The sequence below is a fragment of the Delphinapterus leucas genome, chromosome X (genome assembly GCF_059928025.1).
Source record: "Delphinapterus leucas isolate spDelLeu-1000000601 "Yukka" chromosome X, BTC_Dleu_Yukka2, whole genome shotgun sequence".
NCBI classification, from domain to species: domain Eukaryota; kingdom Metazoa; phylum Chordata; class Mammalia; order Artiodactyla; family Monodontidae; genus Delphinapterus; species Delphinapterus leucas.
Genome location: NC_143150.1, coordinates 52,918,512 through 52,936,696, shown reverse-complemented (window position 1 = coordinate 52,936,696; position 18,185 = coordinate 52,918,512). Strand labels below are relative to the sequence as shown.

At 35.8% G+C, this 18,185-nt stretch overlaps 1 non-coding gene across 1 annotated transcript; it reads left to right on the top strand.

The window, feature by feature from the left end:
* The first annotated feature begins 14,512 nt into the window (after positions 1 to 14,512).
* On the top strand, positions 14,513 to 14,618 carry LOC115802629 (U6 spliceosomal RNA). Its single transcript, XR_004023135.2, has one exon. It is a non-coding gene; the product is annotated as a U6 spliceosomal RNA (small nuclear RNA).
* Positions 14,619 to 18,185: the final 3,567 nt, after the last annotated feature.

Here is an 18,185-nt window from a genome sequence, read left to right as displayed (position 1 = left end):
ATTAATCTCCAAAATATACAAGCAGCTTATGCAGCTCAATATCGAAAAAAACAAAACAAAACAAACAAACAACCCAATCCACAAATGGGCAGAAGAACTAAATAGACATTTCTCCAAAGATATACAGATTGCCAACAAACACATGAAAGGATGCTCAACATCACTAATCATTAGAGAAATGCAAATCAAAACTATGATGAGATATCACCTCACACCAGTCAGAATGGCCATCATCAAAAAATCCACAAACAATAAATGCTGGAGAGGGTGTGGAGAAAAGGGAACCCTCTTGCACTGTCAGTGGGAATATAAATTGATACAGCCACTATGGAGAACAGTATGGAGGTTCCTTAAAAAACTAAAAATAGAACTGCAATATGACCCAGCAATCCCACTACTGGGCGTATACCCTGAGAAAACCATAGTTCAAAAAGAGTCATGTACCACAATGTTCATTACAGCACTATTTACAATAGCCAGGACATGGAAGCAACCTAAGTGTCCATCGACAGATGAATGGATAAAGAAGATGTGGTACATATATACAATGGAATATTACTCAGCCATAAAAAGAAATGAAATTGAGTTATTTGTAGTGAGGTGGATGGACTTAGAGTCTGTCATAAAGAGTGAAGTAAGTCAGAAAGAGAAAAATAAATACCGTAGGCTAACACATATATATGGAACCAAGAAAAAAGAAAAATGGTTCTGAAGAGCCTAGGGGCAGGACAGGAATAAAGATGCAGTTGTAGAGAATGGACTTGAGGACACAGGGAGAGGGAAAGGTAAGTTGGGACGAAGTGAGAGAGTAGCATTGACATATATACACTGCCAAATGTAAAATAGATAGCTAGTGGTAAGCAATTGCATTGCAAGGGGAGATCAGCTCAGTGCTTTTTGACCACCTAGAAGGCTGGGATAGGGAGGATGGGAGGGAGATGCAAGAGGGAGGGGATATGGGGATATATGTATACATATAGCTGATTCAGCAGAAACTAACACAACATTGTAAAGCAATTATACTCCGATAAAGATGTTAAAAAAGAGAGAGAGAGAGAGAAATAAAAAGTCTATGCCACTGAACCCATGGCAACATCCTGTGGAAAAGACTCAGTCTCTAATCTACTTCATAATTCAGTCCAGACTTTCACAAGTAGCTTTGCCAGGGTCACCATATAAGATTACATAGGGGGCAACATTTACAAAGTTTATGATTTGAACTATGCCCTTTAGAGTTGTGGGTGCATAACTGCACATCTATTCACAGTGTCCTGAGCTGTTGTTGCCTTTAGCAATGTTCCACACCTCCCTTGATAATAGATTGTGTATGATCATTCTGAGAATGAGTAAAGCATCCTATATTGCTACTACCTTATGTCTATGAGGCAGCTGACACCAGAGCTTATCCTATCCTGTCATCCTAGGACAGACTGTCATACATGACTGGATGAAAAAAAATAACTTTATTTCAAAGATCCCTCACCAGTTTGTTGGGGAGCCCTTTCACTGATTATAATAACACCTGGAAGTGAGCATCTCCCTTTGAAGAATCTCCAAGAAAGCAGGTGATGTCACTCAGCTTTCCTGTTTCACTTGATTTATCAGCAGCCAAAGCCCTTAGATTGTAATCAGCACAGTATAAAAAGGAGGGTCAATAAAAACAACTCTTCCTACCCTCAATCTCACAAAAAGATATTCACAAAAACTTAGATATCCCTAGATAACAGACTGAGAAGAGAGAGATACTTGGAACTTTGTAAAAGTATAGACTGAATTTCTGAACTCTCCGATGTTACCCATAGGGAAGGCATAAGCATTTATTACACTTTGGGGATTGATACTTGAAACCTTTCTCACCTAGAATTGCATAGGAAGTCTCTAATTTCATTTGTTTCCCCGCAGCAATTTAGGTCAGTGCTTTGCATGTAAGAGGTATTTAATAAATGTTTATTAAGTTAAAATTAGTTACTCACTACCCCCACCTACATCCCATGCAATTAGTGAAGCAATTATTTTAGCTCAAGTTCATGTGCAGTCTCAATTTTTATTTCAATGTATTCCTAACTCCTGGGTCCTTTTGGTAGAGAAGGATTTATGTGAATTCCTATTTCTTTTTTCCTCTGTTCTTAATGCCTATGAAACTATTGCTTTGTTGTTTTATTGCCAGTCTTTCTATACCTTCTGTTTATTGTTGACTCCTACTTTTTACTTTGCTATCACTGTTAAAATAAATTGCCCATCTTTGCTCATTTCTCCACAGCATCTCACTTTCAGACTCTAAAAGTATTTTGTAATGTTTAGGTCTACTCCAATGTTCTACTGATTGTGTAACAACATCCACCATGATTTCCTTGTAATTCATTCCTTGATAGTGGGAAAAGAGGTGACAGACAAAATCAGCAAGGGTAGGAGGGGAAGCAATACAGGGGAAAGCATTGAGGAAAAATATTTTTTGAAAGTCCTTCCTATAACTGCAATAAACCATCATGCAATCCCGTGGGGGGGTGGGAAATGACTTCTACACAATCAGTGTAGATGGAAATTGAACAATATAATAATCTTTCCAAAAGGGTGAATGGTAGAAGGTAATAAAAAGGAGAGTCATTCTCTGGCTTCTTATAATATTCAGTATGACTCTATTTATATTATTGTGAAAATAAATGACCATTTGTCCTCTACTAATAAACTATTCATAACAACAATAAAATAACAAGCCAAAAGCAAACCAGTGACAAATGTTTTGGGTGGTGGCCAGTGTGTGGTAGAGGTCATTGGATTAGAAAATTACTATAATTTAGAGTGATGAACGGGTTTCTGCCATTATCCCATTTGTATTTCACTTTAATTTCTGGGAAATTATAATTATGAACCACTCGGGTGGTATTAAAAAAAATAAATAAACAGCTCCCCACCCATGAGCCTGACCTAAGCAAGTTAATGAGGATAACAGTGTTTTAACCTTCTTCATTCTTGGCATACACTAGGGAGAAATCACAGATGATAGTGAAAAATTGCTACCAGATTAGAAAAGAAGAAATGCAACTAATTACCAACTGAAGCCAACTGCTTCATATTTTGCAAGAAAAACATATTTTGAGTATATAAATTATGCAATAATAAGGAAATATAGAAGTTAAAAATAGTTGGATATTTCATCATGGACTAACCTTAAGTGAGAACAGAATATGAGAAAAAATAGATGGAAATAGGTAACGAAAATAAATGGGAAAGTATATTTAAATAATATTAATCAAGTAAGAAATGTATTTTTAAAAAACAAAATACAAGCACAAGCTCATCTTATTTTAACTAAACATCTTAAAAAGAGTTTTGAACTTAATAAAATATTAGGTAACGATAACTATAGCAAATCATGGGCAAAAAAAAAAATATATATATATATATATATATATATATATTTTGCATTACACGGGCCTCTCACTGTTGTGGCCTCTCCCGTTGCAGAGCACAGGCTCCGGGCGTGCAGGCTCAGCAGCCATGGCTCACGGGCCCAGCCGCTCCGCGGCATGTGGGATCTTCCCGGACAGGGGCACGAACCCACATTCCCTGCATCGGCAGGCAGACTCTCAACCACTGCGCCACCAGGGAAGCCCAGACAAAATATTTTTCAGGCAGACGTACGTCAGATTTAAAGACTGCATTCAATTCTAGAGGTTCATCCAGCTTTTAGCCTCTGTAAATGACAAGACAAAATAAAGAGAATAGATAAATCTAAGGACTTGTAAGAGATTAATAATTGCCTTAGAAGCTGCCCAATGAAATGTCTTTTGTTGATGTGCATATTTTCTATACTTTTACTTATAAGCTCCCTTTTCACAGTGCTCCACATAGCACAGGGTAGAACCTTTCCTTTGTAACATGTTAACATGAATATTGAAAATACTAATTTCATTTTTTATTACTCCAAGAAAGAATAAACTCTATGATCCTTATTTTCTCCATCTGAAAAAATATAGATGACAAAAAGACCCCCTTGACCAGGTTGTTATGAGAATCAGATGATGAACATACTTATAAACCTACAAGGAGGCTTCCAAAGTGAGATATTTTGGCACCATCATCATAGTCATCAATCAGCTAAGTCTGCCAGGGTAAAAGGATGATCAAATTAATAGTGACCTAGAATCCTCCTGGAACAACAGAGTTTTCTATATTTTGGTCACTCAGCTCTATATGATAAATATATATATATATATATTTACTTGTTTATATTTTAGATTATAAGGTTATAAGCCTGTGAACCTGAAAGTATATTTCATTTCACTTAATAATAGTGAACTATAATATTTATTATGAGCCAGGTACCATTTAATGTGCTTTACATGTAATAACTCATCTAATTCTCTACATAATCCTATAAGGTAGATACCATTATTATCCCCATTTTACAGATGCAGAAACTTAGGCACAGGGATGTTGAGTAATTTGGTCTCACAGTAACTGGTTGAACTAGATTTGAACCAGAAATTGAAAATCCTGGTATTTGCCACTATATGATTCTGCCTCATTTCAACATTGATCAAGAAAGTACTATATGACAGACACAGTGCCTGGCAATAGAACTACAATCCTCTACAAAGATACACAACATCCTTGACCTCATGGACTTTATAATATAGAGGAGTAGGCGGACATTTACCAAATACTCAAATGTAAAACTGCAACTTTGACAAGTGCTATGAAAGAATAGTACAGCATGCTCTGAGAAGAGGAGCATTTGACCTGGTCCAAAACTTAACAGAAGGATTCCATCAGGAGTCTCAAGCTGAAATTTCAAAGATGAACGGAATTTAACTCGGTGAAGAGGGGAGGGAAAAATATTTCAGACAGAGGAAATAGCATGTGTAAAAGTCCTGTTATAGGACAGAATATGGCACAATTGAGAACTTGAAAAACCAATTCCAGCAATTTGCAGAAATGTGAGAGTGAGGGGAGAAATAGTATGAGACAGTTGTAAAGATCAGCAGGGGCCAGACCAAACCAGGCCTTGTAGCATTTATTGAAGCTTTTGATTTTAATTTTTAGAGCCATGGGAATCCATTGACATGTTAAAACAGAGTTTACCTGCTAAAATCTACAGTTTTAAATGATTATTCTGGCAGTTGAGTGGAAAAGAGGTTATTTTTGTCTTGCCAAGATGGTAGTTTTCCACAAGATACTAGATATCTATCACTCAAACTTCATTATCCACTAAGTTCAACCATGGAGGAGTTTCATAGATGAATATCCTAGAATATAGGAAATATAAGGAAACTGGAAAAAAAATTCTGGAGACACAAAAAGCTATTTTGAACTGGAGAGGGGATGAGGAAGGTTGTGAAGAACAATAAATTTTATCTCTTGGTTACATACAGAAATTTTCAACCAACGATTAAAGAATATATATTCTTCTCAAGCACATATGGGACATTTTCAAAAATAGAACATGTACTAGGTCACAAAATATATTAATTTTCAATGTTTCATAACAAGTCAAGGTGTTGGTTTAGCTACATTCTCATCTAGTGGCTTAAGTAGGGAAGAAGTCACTTCTAAACCTCTTCTGAAAATTGGCAGATTCATTTCCTTATAGCTGTACAAATTATGAGAGCTTTCATCTTCAAAACCAACAAGGAGAGAGTTTCTCTGCAGCTTCAAGTCTCTAACCTCTAGATCTTCTTTAAAGGCTCAACTTATTAGGTGAGACCCACCCAGGATAATCTCCCTTTGATTAACTTAAAGTCAGGTAATTGGGGACTTTAATTACATCTTCAAAATCTCTTCATCTTTGCCTTATAAGATAAATGAATCAGGCAACAATAGCCTATCACCCTGGCCATATAGTGTTGCTTAGAGGTCACAGGCACCATCCATATTTAAGTGGAATTGATTATACAAGAGTGTGACTTATTGTGGTTACCTAGGATGAGTCTGTAAAGACACATTTGAGACAAAAAATTTGAAAAAACAGATAATATAAAAACTATATTTTGACCCCTAACAAAAATAAGGTAGAAGTTGATAATGATAAGACAATTTAAATATCTAATATAATTAGAAAAATATTTTAATTCTAATTTATAGGTCAAAGGAAAAATCATAATAAAACTTTAAAAATACTTAAAACTAAATGATAATAAAGCATTATATATCAAAATGAGGGAACTGAGAAACTTTAAATCAGACACAATATAAAGATTGCCACTATCACCAATTTTATTCTACATTATAATGGAGATCTAGCCAGCACACCTGGAAAAGAAAAAATAAGGAGGTAAAGTGCCATTATTTGCAGATGAAATACTCAGCGACATAGAGATTCCAATGGAATCTACAGACAAAATATTAAAATTAATAGAAGGATTTTATTAGGTAGCTAGAAAGCAATATTCAAAAGTCAAATGCATTTTCATAAACTACAACTAGAATCACTAAAAATCACAATAGCATCAAAAATGACGATTCCTTAAATATATATCTAATCAAAGATATTGAAGATCTCTACAGGGAAAATAATAAAATTATATTGCTGTATTAAGGAAAACTTAAATAGGAGAGAGACACCTGTTCAGGATAGAAGAGAGTATCATAATGGTAGCAATTTTCCTTAATATATACATTTAGTGCAATTCCATTACAATTTCAACAGTTTTTCGTTCAGGTTGATAAGCTAGTCATACAATTTTATGGAAAAATTAAATTCCAAGTTTAGCCACGATACTTCTGAAAACCACAGCAGACTTGCTTTACAGCTACCTGGGATTATTATGAATAGAATAGAGAGTTCAGAAAGGGACCCAATGTTTTTAAAAAGCTGTGAAGTGTTTGATAAGTTACCTGTTACAGGCAGGCAGATAGCTAGGTATGAGCAGAGAAATGGGGACAGGGGCCAGGTGGCAGGAAATCACACATCTTGTAAACATAGGGGGTGCATAGGCAGACAAAGAAAAGCAGGAACCTCCACACTGACAGGAAATCACACATTTTGGGTGATAAAAGTCATGGAAGTACACAAAGAAAGGTGGGGAAAGACGGGGATCTCCTACATCTGAATATAACCTGTTGCTCATTATGCTCTCATTACGATAAAGTTAGCCTTACAAATAAGAAGTACCCATCATGCGCTGATGCCATGGCAATTCTGATCTAAGCTAAATAAGTACAATAATCCCTCCTCCCTTGGGAAGATGAAGGTGGGATGAAAATCAAGGAATATGACTCCCAAACTCCTACTTCTCCGGTGAATATTCTGCCCCTTCTTTTGTATACCACTCATAACCAGCTTGCCAGAAAAACCCAGGGCAGAAGCTCCTCACCTGTCTGCCCACTATCCCTCTGAGAGTGTATCCTTGCATAAATAAACTCTCACTTTACTTTCTTAACCTCTCTGCTTTGTCTCCAAATCCCTTCATGACAAAGAAAGAATCTTAAATTCACTAGGAGCAATCCTACTTGCAAAATAATTATATATATATACATATTTATTAATATATAATACAATTAATAAAATATTTTATAATTATACAATATTGCATAATATAATTATAGTATATATTATATGGTGCATAATTGTATACCATATATATGCTATAGATACATTTATACTATATATGCTATATATATATAAAACATAAGGCACTTAGATCAGATAAAAAGAGTTCCTTATTGATACAACCAGAATAACACTGCAGCCATCAGTCCCTACACTTAGACCCACAGGTGATGCAAAAACTTATGCACTCTTCCTACTGGGGTGGCAGGTTACCTGCCACAGACAAGGGATGACTAACAATGAATTTTTTTCATTTATATACAAGAGATAGATAACCATCCTCTTTCCTACCCACCCCCTCAGGGAAAAAAATGGGGGAAAAATACCCTTTTGCTTGTTTGAGATATAATAGAAAGGATCCTGGGTTCTTACCGTCACCCATTGGAATATAAATATATATTTCCAAGGGCTAAATAAACACCAGTTGTCTCTGGCTTTTAATACAGAGATGTTGCCAAGTTCTGGGCTTCATCCCTTTGGCATGTAAATACCAAAGGAAATAGAGTTCTAGTCTTCCTGGAACCTTGGGACTTAACCTAGGGACCTTGTCAGGACTGTGACTATTTGACCCTCTCTGGAAGAGATGAAACATTTTATTATTCTTTTGGATCAAAGCAATTACCAGACAAATGGCTACAATATCATTCTCATAGTACGTGAGGAGGAAAATCTTCCTAGGAGAAATTAAGACAAATATTTTCTATCTTTATATTTTTATATCTTGGAAGGCTAGGGCTTTTTAACAGAAGAACTGAGAAATCTGGAAAGTTTTATTTCCCCACACCCACACATGTATAAAACTTTGATATAAGTCCAATATAGCATTGTAGATAAATAGGGAAAGAAAGGACTATTCAATACAAGCAGGTGGAAAGATGGTCATTTATAGGGAAAAACTGAAATTGTATCTCTGCACCATTCAAAAATTAACTTTAGATAATGGTATAAATTAACTTTAGATAATAAATATAAAACATATAATAATATATAATATTATAATATAAAAAATAAAATGGTATAATGTTTAATGGGAAATATAGGTGAGTATGTTCCTGAATTTGGGGTGGAGAAGGACCTCTTAAGACACGAAACATTATTTTTTAAGAGATGACAGTTGACTATATTAAAACTAAGAACTGTCCTTAAAGCAATGCTTTTAGGAAATTGAAAACACAAGACATATACACACTCAAAAAAAGAAAAGAAAAAATGAAAGAAAAGCAAAGAAAACACAAACCACAGATTGGGAGGAAAAAATGTATTCACAACACATATAACCAAGAAAGGATAGGAATTGAAAATATACAAATAAGTCATGTAAATCAATAAAAAAAATATTCTCATAGAAAAATCAGCAAAAAAAAGAGGCATTTCAAGGAAAGGAAACATTTACAACCAACATAAAGAGATCCTCCATCACATTAATGATCAGGAAAATACAAAGTAAAACTTCAATGAGAAAACATTATACTCATTCAATTGGCAAAAATAAAATAAAATAAAAAGTAAAAATAAATCATGACAATGCCAAGTTTTAGAGATATTGTGGATCAATTGGCTATCTTATATATTCCTGGTGGGAGAACATTTTCTTGATAAAACATCTTTGGAAAATAATTTTGCATTAAAATAGTTATATATACAAAATATATTTTTGCAAATGTATACCATGAGACATAAAAACACCAATATCAATAATAGCAAAAGAAGCTGGAACAACTCAAATTACAACATATAGGGAAAAAATAAACTGAGATTATTCATAAGATGCAATATTTTCCAGCAGTCAAAAAGAATAAACTGTAGTTATTGGGGAGTGGAACTGAAGAGTATCGCCAATGTTTCCCAGATGGGACTACACCAAATAAGCACTTCTGTCTGAAAATTCAGTCTCTGCTCCACAATAACTTTGAAATGGGTAGCCTAATTTTAAAAAATAATACAACTGCCACTTTATGGAGTACTAAGGAATGCAGTATGATTTGTGAACTGAACATAACACAAAATTTAAGAAAACAGAACATCAAGTAGACCTCAGGAATGTAAAAGGAAGAGATGAATAAAATAAAAAGTGAAATAAAGTAGGAAACAGAAAAGGAGTAAAATAGTTTGCTCTTTAAAAAACATAGTGAAAACATGAAATCAAGAAAAACAAAGATTAAACATGATCATGTAACTTGAGAAGAAGAATAAAACTACAAAAATAGAGGAATGATACATGAAACATAATGCTAACATGTTAGCAAGTTTTAATGAAATAAACCCAAATATGTAGAAACCTGTAAGTCTAATAACTATGGGGAACAAAAGAATGATGACCACCTCCAACTTCTCAAATATTTCCTGACTTAGATGATTTAATGGGTAAGGTGTATTACATCTCCAATGAAAAGATTACCTTTATACCACTCAAACTATTATGAAGCATACAAAACAATGTAGACTTTAATAGCATAATCCTGATATTGGACTTCCCTAGTGGTCCAGTGATTATGACTCAATGCTTCCACTGCAGGGGCATGGGTTCAATCCCTGGCGAGGGAACTAAGATACCACACAGCCAAAAAAAAAAAAAAAAAAAAAAAAAAAGACAAAGCCTCTTCCCTCCTGGCAAATATAATCCAAAAAAAATAAATAAATAAATAAGAAAAGAAAACCAAAGACGAATCTTCACTATGACTATGGATAATGTAAAAACCTAAGTGAAATATTATCAACTTAAATCCATCATTAATTCAAAGTATAATCACAACCAGAGTGGCTGAGTTACAAGGTCCCAATATGAGCTGCACAGAACACCCAGAATCAGTTACTCCTGTCTGCTGCCTCCCAGCCCTTTGTGTTAAGCTTAGACCAGTAGTCAGATTTCCTTCTCGTTTATTTTGAGTTGTCTCTCATGGGCTCCCATTGCGTTTCATGTCCTCTGTTCTCACATATATGTGTTTTAATGACTCTCAGTTTCAAAGGAAAAGAATTGGGGTCCTAATTCATTTTTCCTCAGGAGGACTCCTTGTAAATATTAGTTACGGATAGACATGTGAGGGAGGCAATCATCCCCATCCCACAGTTGCCAAAAGAAAAATGCACATGGAAATTTGGAGTAGAGGTGAAACATATCACCACATATTACTGAGCCAAAATTATTGAGTTATGTGTAAAATGATTTTGTATTACTTTTACAAACAGAAAATTAATGATTGCACAAAGCAACATTAAATTTTATATGTTGATTCTGAAAATATAACTTTGTTTTCTTGTGACTAAACTAATTTCCCAAGACCCAAATTCTATCTGATTTATAAAATTTTAATTTAATTACTATGAAATAAAATTACTAATTAACATAATTTTTCTCATGTAAGTTTTAAAATCAGTCAATTCCAAGCTGTTCCCTAGATTGCATCACATGGCTCGCCATCTATTTCTTAATATTTATTGTATGGTATAAGAATTATAACAGCTTCCTTCAGAGTTTAGCCTTTGTATTCTGAAAAGGTAGCTCCTACAAAATAAAAACATTAGCTTTCAAGACTTTTTCCTGTGCTATGAGATAAGAGTCTATTTCTGGAATTCAAGGCCACAAATTTGACTCTGTGATCTCTGAGGTCTTCTGTGACCTCATGCAATATTCTCCAACAAAGCAGGCAGTATACAGGTAGTAAAAATAAAAAAGCCTCCTGGGTATAAGAAGCACAATATTGCAATTAAACTATTGATGGAATATTTTTCCTAATTTAGTTTTATGTTCCTTGATCTCTGACTCAAGAACATTGTAATAGACTGATCCCTTGGAGACAATGTTCCCTTTCCCTCATTTCATGTTTCTGCCTATCCCCTTCTCCCAGATAATACTAAATCTCTGCTTTAGTGTATGAATGACAAAATTAATCTGATTTAAACTGCAATGTGTAGTGGTAACTGGGAATATTTCCTTTGTTTGTAAATGCTAATGTTTAAGGAAATGATACTTGGATTACGTATAGCTTCTATTTATTGACAATTTAACTCTGAGTTCAGTGTTGCTTTCTTCTCTATCTATTCACTCTTTCCAGGTCATTTCATCTACTCCCGTGGTTTTAAATGCCATCTATGATTCAGAAATGTGTAACTGCAGCCCTGACCATCTGGATGCCTACTTTATATCTCCAATTAGACGTCTAACAGGCATCTCATATTTAACACAACTAAATCCTCTTGGTATCAAAGCCTGAAGTAAAAATCAAAATGCTGGCATCATTTGGGAGGATAAATCTGGGTCAGTAAGGGCAAGGAGTAAAAGGACAATGAAATGCAGGTTAGATTCATCAACAAGCATGTTCACTCAACACACAGATATCTCAAGGTTTGCAAGAAGAAATCATACCTCAGAGCAGTCCACAGAGGGGATAAAGATGGGGAAATGTATATGCTAAGTCCTTTCTGTGGTGGGCATGAACATGTGCATACACATAACTGCCTTCAAGAAAGGATTTGTGGCCCAGCTGCTGGGAATGCTATCAGAGTCAGACTCCAGCTGTCAGCTCCTTCAGAGAGCCATCTCACCCAACAGTACACAATTCCTGAGGCAGCTCACAACCAAAAGTTGATTATGTAAGTATAAAAGCCAGGCTTTTTTTGCCTACTTCAGGACAGCTCTAACTGGCTTTATGTGCCCAACCATACATAACATTAGCCAAATCTTTGTTGAGTGTATCTCAGTTTGATTTCTCCCTCTATCTGATCTTACTTCTGTATCCTTTCATTCACATGTGTTAACCCACAATAAATATATGACATAATAAACACCATGTAAGTATTTATATCCAGAAAACTCAACCTACAACACCATCTGTCTCTCATTCTCATTAGGTAAAAGTTCATATGATAAAGAGTTAATTTCCCAAAATTCTGAGTCACATCATCTGGCCCCTTCACAGTTACTCAAGAATAGAATAGCTTTCTAGTTCACCTGGGACTGACTGGGTTTTCACACTGATAGTCCTCCTTCCTGAGAAACCCCTCAATCCTGGGCAAACAATGATAAATTGGTCACCATACTTGGGAAGACTGATCCCATACCACATGGTGTGGAATTTCATTTAAATCTAGACATGGCAGGGCTTCCCATGGCGCAGTGGTTGAGAGTCTGCCTGCCGATGCAGGGGACACGTGTTCGTGCCCCAGTCTGGGAAGATCCCACATGCCGTGGAGCGTCTGGGCCCATGAGCCATGGCTGCTGAGCCTGCGCATCTGGAGCCTGTGTTCCGCAACGGGAGAGGCCACAACAGTGAGAGGCCCACGTACCAAAAAAAAAACAAAAAACTAGACATGGCAGAGCAGCAACTTGATTTAGCAGAGTTGCAATCATAAGATAGAAATGAGGCAATTGAGGGAATCTGAAAAGGAGCTCACTTTTTTGTCCAATTCATTGTCCAGAACTGAACTAATTCATACACACTCTCCAAAATGCTCCTCTCAGTCTTCCTCATGTCAATATGTAACACTACCATTCATCAGTTGCTTAGGGCAAAAACTTTGAACTTCTCTCTTTTTCTCATAATCCATATCCAGTCCATCCTCAAATCCAGATGGCTCTACCTTCAAAATATATATAGGATCGTATCCCTTCTAACATTTTCCATCACTATCACCATATTCAAGCTATCATGATTTTCCTCCTGGACATCTACAATAGTTGCCTGACTGATCTTCCTCTTTTTACTTTTCCCCATTCGATTGGTTCTCTAAACATTAGGCAGATGATTCTTTAAACAGCTAGTTCAGATAATGTTAGTCCTCTACTTGAAATTCTCCAAAATCTCACCATCACCATTAAAATCTGAAGTCTTGAGAGGTCAAGATAGTAGAGTAGGAGGACACGGAACTCACCTCCTCTCAATGAAAACATCAAAAATACATCTACATGTGAAGTAATTCTCACTGAAAATAAACTGGAGACTGGGAGAAAGACTCTTGTACAACAAAGGCTGTAAGAAAGATTTACACGGAGCTGGGAAAGAAAGGAAGAGAAGTGATCAAATTGGGACCTGTACCCCTTAGAGGAGACACAGAAGAGGAGGGTGATTACTGGGCTTGGAGATCCTCCCTGGGGAGTAAGAAGTTTGAGCCACCTATTGGGTGCCCCAGCCCTGGGAGCTGCCCCAGTTGAACACTGAGAGGACAACTCTCCTTTGTTGGTTTGAAAACCAGTGGAACTGAGAGCAGGGCTGTAAGAAACTTAGACACCATGCATGAAGGATATGCACACATTTGCATACTCCCAAAATAAGGGGGAGGAAGGAGATTGAAACTGACCAGGACCATGGCTGGTTTCCCCCAACTGCCCTGGTGTGTGCCCCAGCTTGAGTTGAGTGCCAGCTCTGGCCCCTCTTGCTCCATGGCACAGCTCCACAATAGGGTGAAGGATGCAGTGGCTGAGAGTTGTGCACAGTTGTGAGGAAAGCAGGTGGCTCGGACTCAGAAAGACATCTGAACATGGCAGGGGCAACGATTTCTGGTGCTTGCTTTGGGAGTAGACTGGGACTCAGGTTCCAGGACCACCATAACCCATGTCCAACCCATGCCAATCACCTCTACCAAACCTTCTTATTCCAGCACTGCTCCCCTCTGGGGTGAGGGTGACAGTGCTGGGAGGTGGAGAGAACACATTTAGAAGGAACAGAGTCAGCATGGTCCAAAAGCTCAGGGCTTATGCTCCAGCAACATGGAACCCAACCCCTCCACCAATAAAATGGTGTTGGCCACTGAGCAGAAGAGGAACCCCAGGCCAAACATGGCTGTAATTCTAGCCCCTCCATTACCAGCCTCGTCTCTCACCAAGGTGATAACTGGCAGCACACACTGGGGGAAGATGTGACCCATGTTGATTTCAGATCCAGCTCTCCCACCAAAGCCACTGTGCACAGACAGGCTGCATAGGGATACTCCCACACAAGGACACCACCTCAAGACCAGCATAGGATGTTCACTGCAGCAGCACATATACTAAATCTGGAAAAACACAGAGCAGATTAGCATGACCACTGCACAAGGATGACATGCAAATTCGTGAAGTATCCATATTTTTGATTGGAAGAATCAATATTGTCAAAATGACTATACTACTCAAATCAACCTACAGATTCAATGCAATCCCTAACAAATTACCAATGGTATTTTTCACAGAATTAGAACAGAAAATTTTATAATTTGTATGGAAACACAAAAGACCTGAAGAGCCAAAGCAATCTTGAGAAAGAAAAATGGAGCTGGAGGAATCAGGCTCCCTGACATCAGACTATACTACAAAGCTAGAGTCATCAAAACAGTATGGTACTGGCACAAAAACAGAAATGTAGGTCAAAGAACAGGATAGAAAGTCCACAGATAAACCCAAGCCCCTATGGTCACCTAATCTATGACAAAGTAAGCAAGAATATACAATGGACAAAAAGTCTCTTCAATAAGTGGTGTTGGGAAAACTGGACAGCTACATGTAAAAGAATGAAATTAGAACATGCTCTAAAACCATACAAAAAATAAACTGAAAATGGATTAAAGACCTAAATGTAAGGCCAGATATATAAAACTCTTAGAGTAAAAGGTAGGCAGAACACTCTCTGACATAAATCCTAGCAGGATCTTTTTTTATCCACCTCTTAGAGTAATGAAAATAAAAACAAAAATAAAGAAATGGGACCTAATTAAACTTAAAAGCTTCTGCACAGCAAAGGAAACCATAAAGAAAACAAAAAGACAATCCACAGAATGGGAAAAAAAATTCGCTAATGAAGTGACCAACAAGGGATTAATCTCTAAAATATACAAACAGCTCATGCAGCTTAATATTAAAAAAACAAAAAAACAGTCAAAATATGGGCAGATCTAAATAGACATTTCTTCAAAGAAGATCTATAGATGCCAAAAAGGACATGAAAATATGCTCAAAATCACTAATTATTAGAGAAATATAAATCAAAACTACAATGATGTATCACCTCACACCAGTCAGAATGGTCATCATCAAAAAATCTACAAACAATAAATGCTGGAGAGGGTGTGGAGAAAAAGGAACCCTCCTACACTGTTGGTAGGAATGTAAATTGGTAAAACCATTATGGAGAAGTGTATGGAGGTTCCTTAAAGAAGTAAAAATAGAACTACCATATGATCCTGCAATCCCACTACTGGGAATATACCCAGAGAAAACCATAATTCAAAAAGATACATGTACCCTAATGTTCATTGCAGCACTATTTATAATAGTGAGGACATGGAAGCAACATAAATGTCCATCAACAGAGAAATGGATTAAGAAGATCTGGTACATATATACAATGAAATATTACTCGTCTATATAAAAGAAGGAAATAATGTCATTTGCAACAACATGGTTGGACCTAGAGATTGTCATACTGAGTAAAGTAGGTCAGACAGAGAAAAACAAATATCATATGATATTGCTTATATGTGGAATATAAAAAAATAGAATAAATTAACTTATTTACAAAACAGAAATAGAATCACAGATGTAGAAAACAACTTATGGTTACCAGGGGAGGAAAAGGGGGGAGGGGTAAATTGGGAGATTAGGATTGACATATGCATAGTATTATATATAAAATAGATAACTAATAATGACCTACTGTATAGCACAGGTAACTCTTCTCAATACTCTGTAATGACCTATATGGGAAAAGAATTTTAAAAAGAGTGTATATATGTATATGCATAACTGATTCACTTTGCTGTACAGCAGAAAATAATGCAACATTTTAAATCAACTATATTCCAGTAAAATTTTTTTAGGAAAGAGGGAGGGCTTAGGAAACATTAACTAAAAAATGACCAGAACAGGTAACTGTTTCACCTAATTTCATAGAGACAAAGAAGTATAAGCAAAATGAGAACACAGAGGAATTTATTTCAAACAAAGGAATAAAAAGACACTGAAAAAAAAACAATTAGTGAAAGAGATAAATAATTTTTCAGATAAAGAGTTGAAAGCATTAATAATAAAATGCTAACTAAACTAGGGAAAAGAATAGATGAACACACTGATAATTCTAACAAAGAAGTAGAAAATATAATAAAGAATCTTTTGGTTAAACATAAGACATGACACCATAAAATTCCTTGAATAGAACATAGGCAAAACATTCTCTGACATAGATCATACCAGTGTTTTCTTAGGTCAGTCTCCCAAGGCAATAAAAATAAAAGCAAAATCAAACAAATGGTACCTCATCAAACTCATAAGGGGTTTCACAGTAAAGGAAGCCATAAACAAAATGAAAAAAACTATGGACTGGGAGAAAATATTTGCAGACAATGTGAACAACACAGGATAAATTTACAAAATATATAAACAACTCATACAATTCAATCAAAAATTGGGCAGAAGACCTAAAAAGACATTTCTCCAAAGAAGACATACAGATGACTAATAGGCACATGAAAAGATGCTCAACATTACTAATTACTAGAGAAATGCAAATCAAAACTACAATAAGGTACCACCTCACACCAGTTAGAATGGCCATGGTCAAAAAGTCTACAATTAATAAATGCTGGAGAGGGTGTGGAGCAATGAGAACCATCCTATACTGCTGGTGGGAATGTAAATTGGTACAGCCACTATGGAGAACAGTATGGAGGTTCCTTAAAAAACTAAAAATAGAGCTACCATATGATCCTGCAATCCCACTCTTTGACATATATCTGGAGGAAACTCTTAATTAAAAAAATGCATGCACTCCAATGTTCATAGTAACACTATTTACAATAGCCAAGACATGGAAGCAACCTAAGTGTCCATTGACAAACAAATGGATAAAGAAGATGTGGTATATATATATATATATATATATATATATATATATATATATATATAACTCAGCCATAAATAATAAGGAAATAATGCTACTTGCAGCAACATGGATGGACCTAGACATTATCATACTAAGTGAAGTCAGAAACAGAAAGACAAATATCATATGATATCACTTGCATGTGGAATCTAAAACGTGATACAAATGAACTTATTTACAAACCAAAAACAGACTCACAGACATAGAAAACAAACTTATGCTTACCAAAGAGTAAAGGAGGAAGGAAGGGATAAATTAGGAGTTTGGGATTAGCAGATACAAAGTACTATATATAAAATAGATAAGCAACAAGGATTTAATGTATAGCACAGGGAACTATATTCAATATCTTGTAATAAACCATGACACAAAAAAAAAGAACCAGTCAGAAAGGAAGAATACAATAACTGAAATTTTAAAGTACACTAGAAGGAATTAAAAGCAGACTAGGTGATACAGAAGAATGCATACGTGATCTGGAAGATAGAATAATGGAAATCACCCAATTAGAACAGCAGAAGAAGAAACAAATTTTTAAAATGTGAGCAGTTTAAGATTCTTCCAGAACATCAAGCATACTAACATTCACATTATAGTGGTCCCAGAGGGAGAAGAGAGAGAGAAAAGGCTTAAAAATATATTGGATGAAATTATAGCTGAAAACTTCCCAAACCTGAAGAAGAAAACAGATATCTAGGAACAGGAAGCACAGAGGGTCCCAAACAAGATGAACCCAAACACACCCACACCAAGATACATCATAATTAAAATGGCAAAAGTTAAAG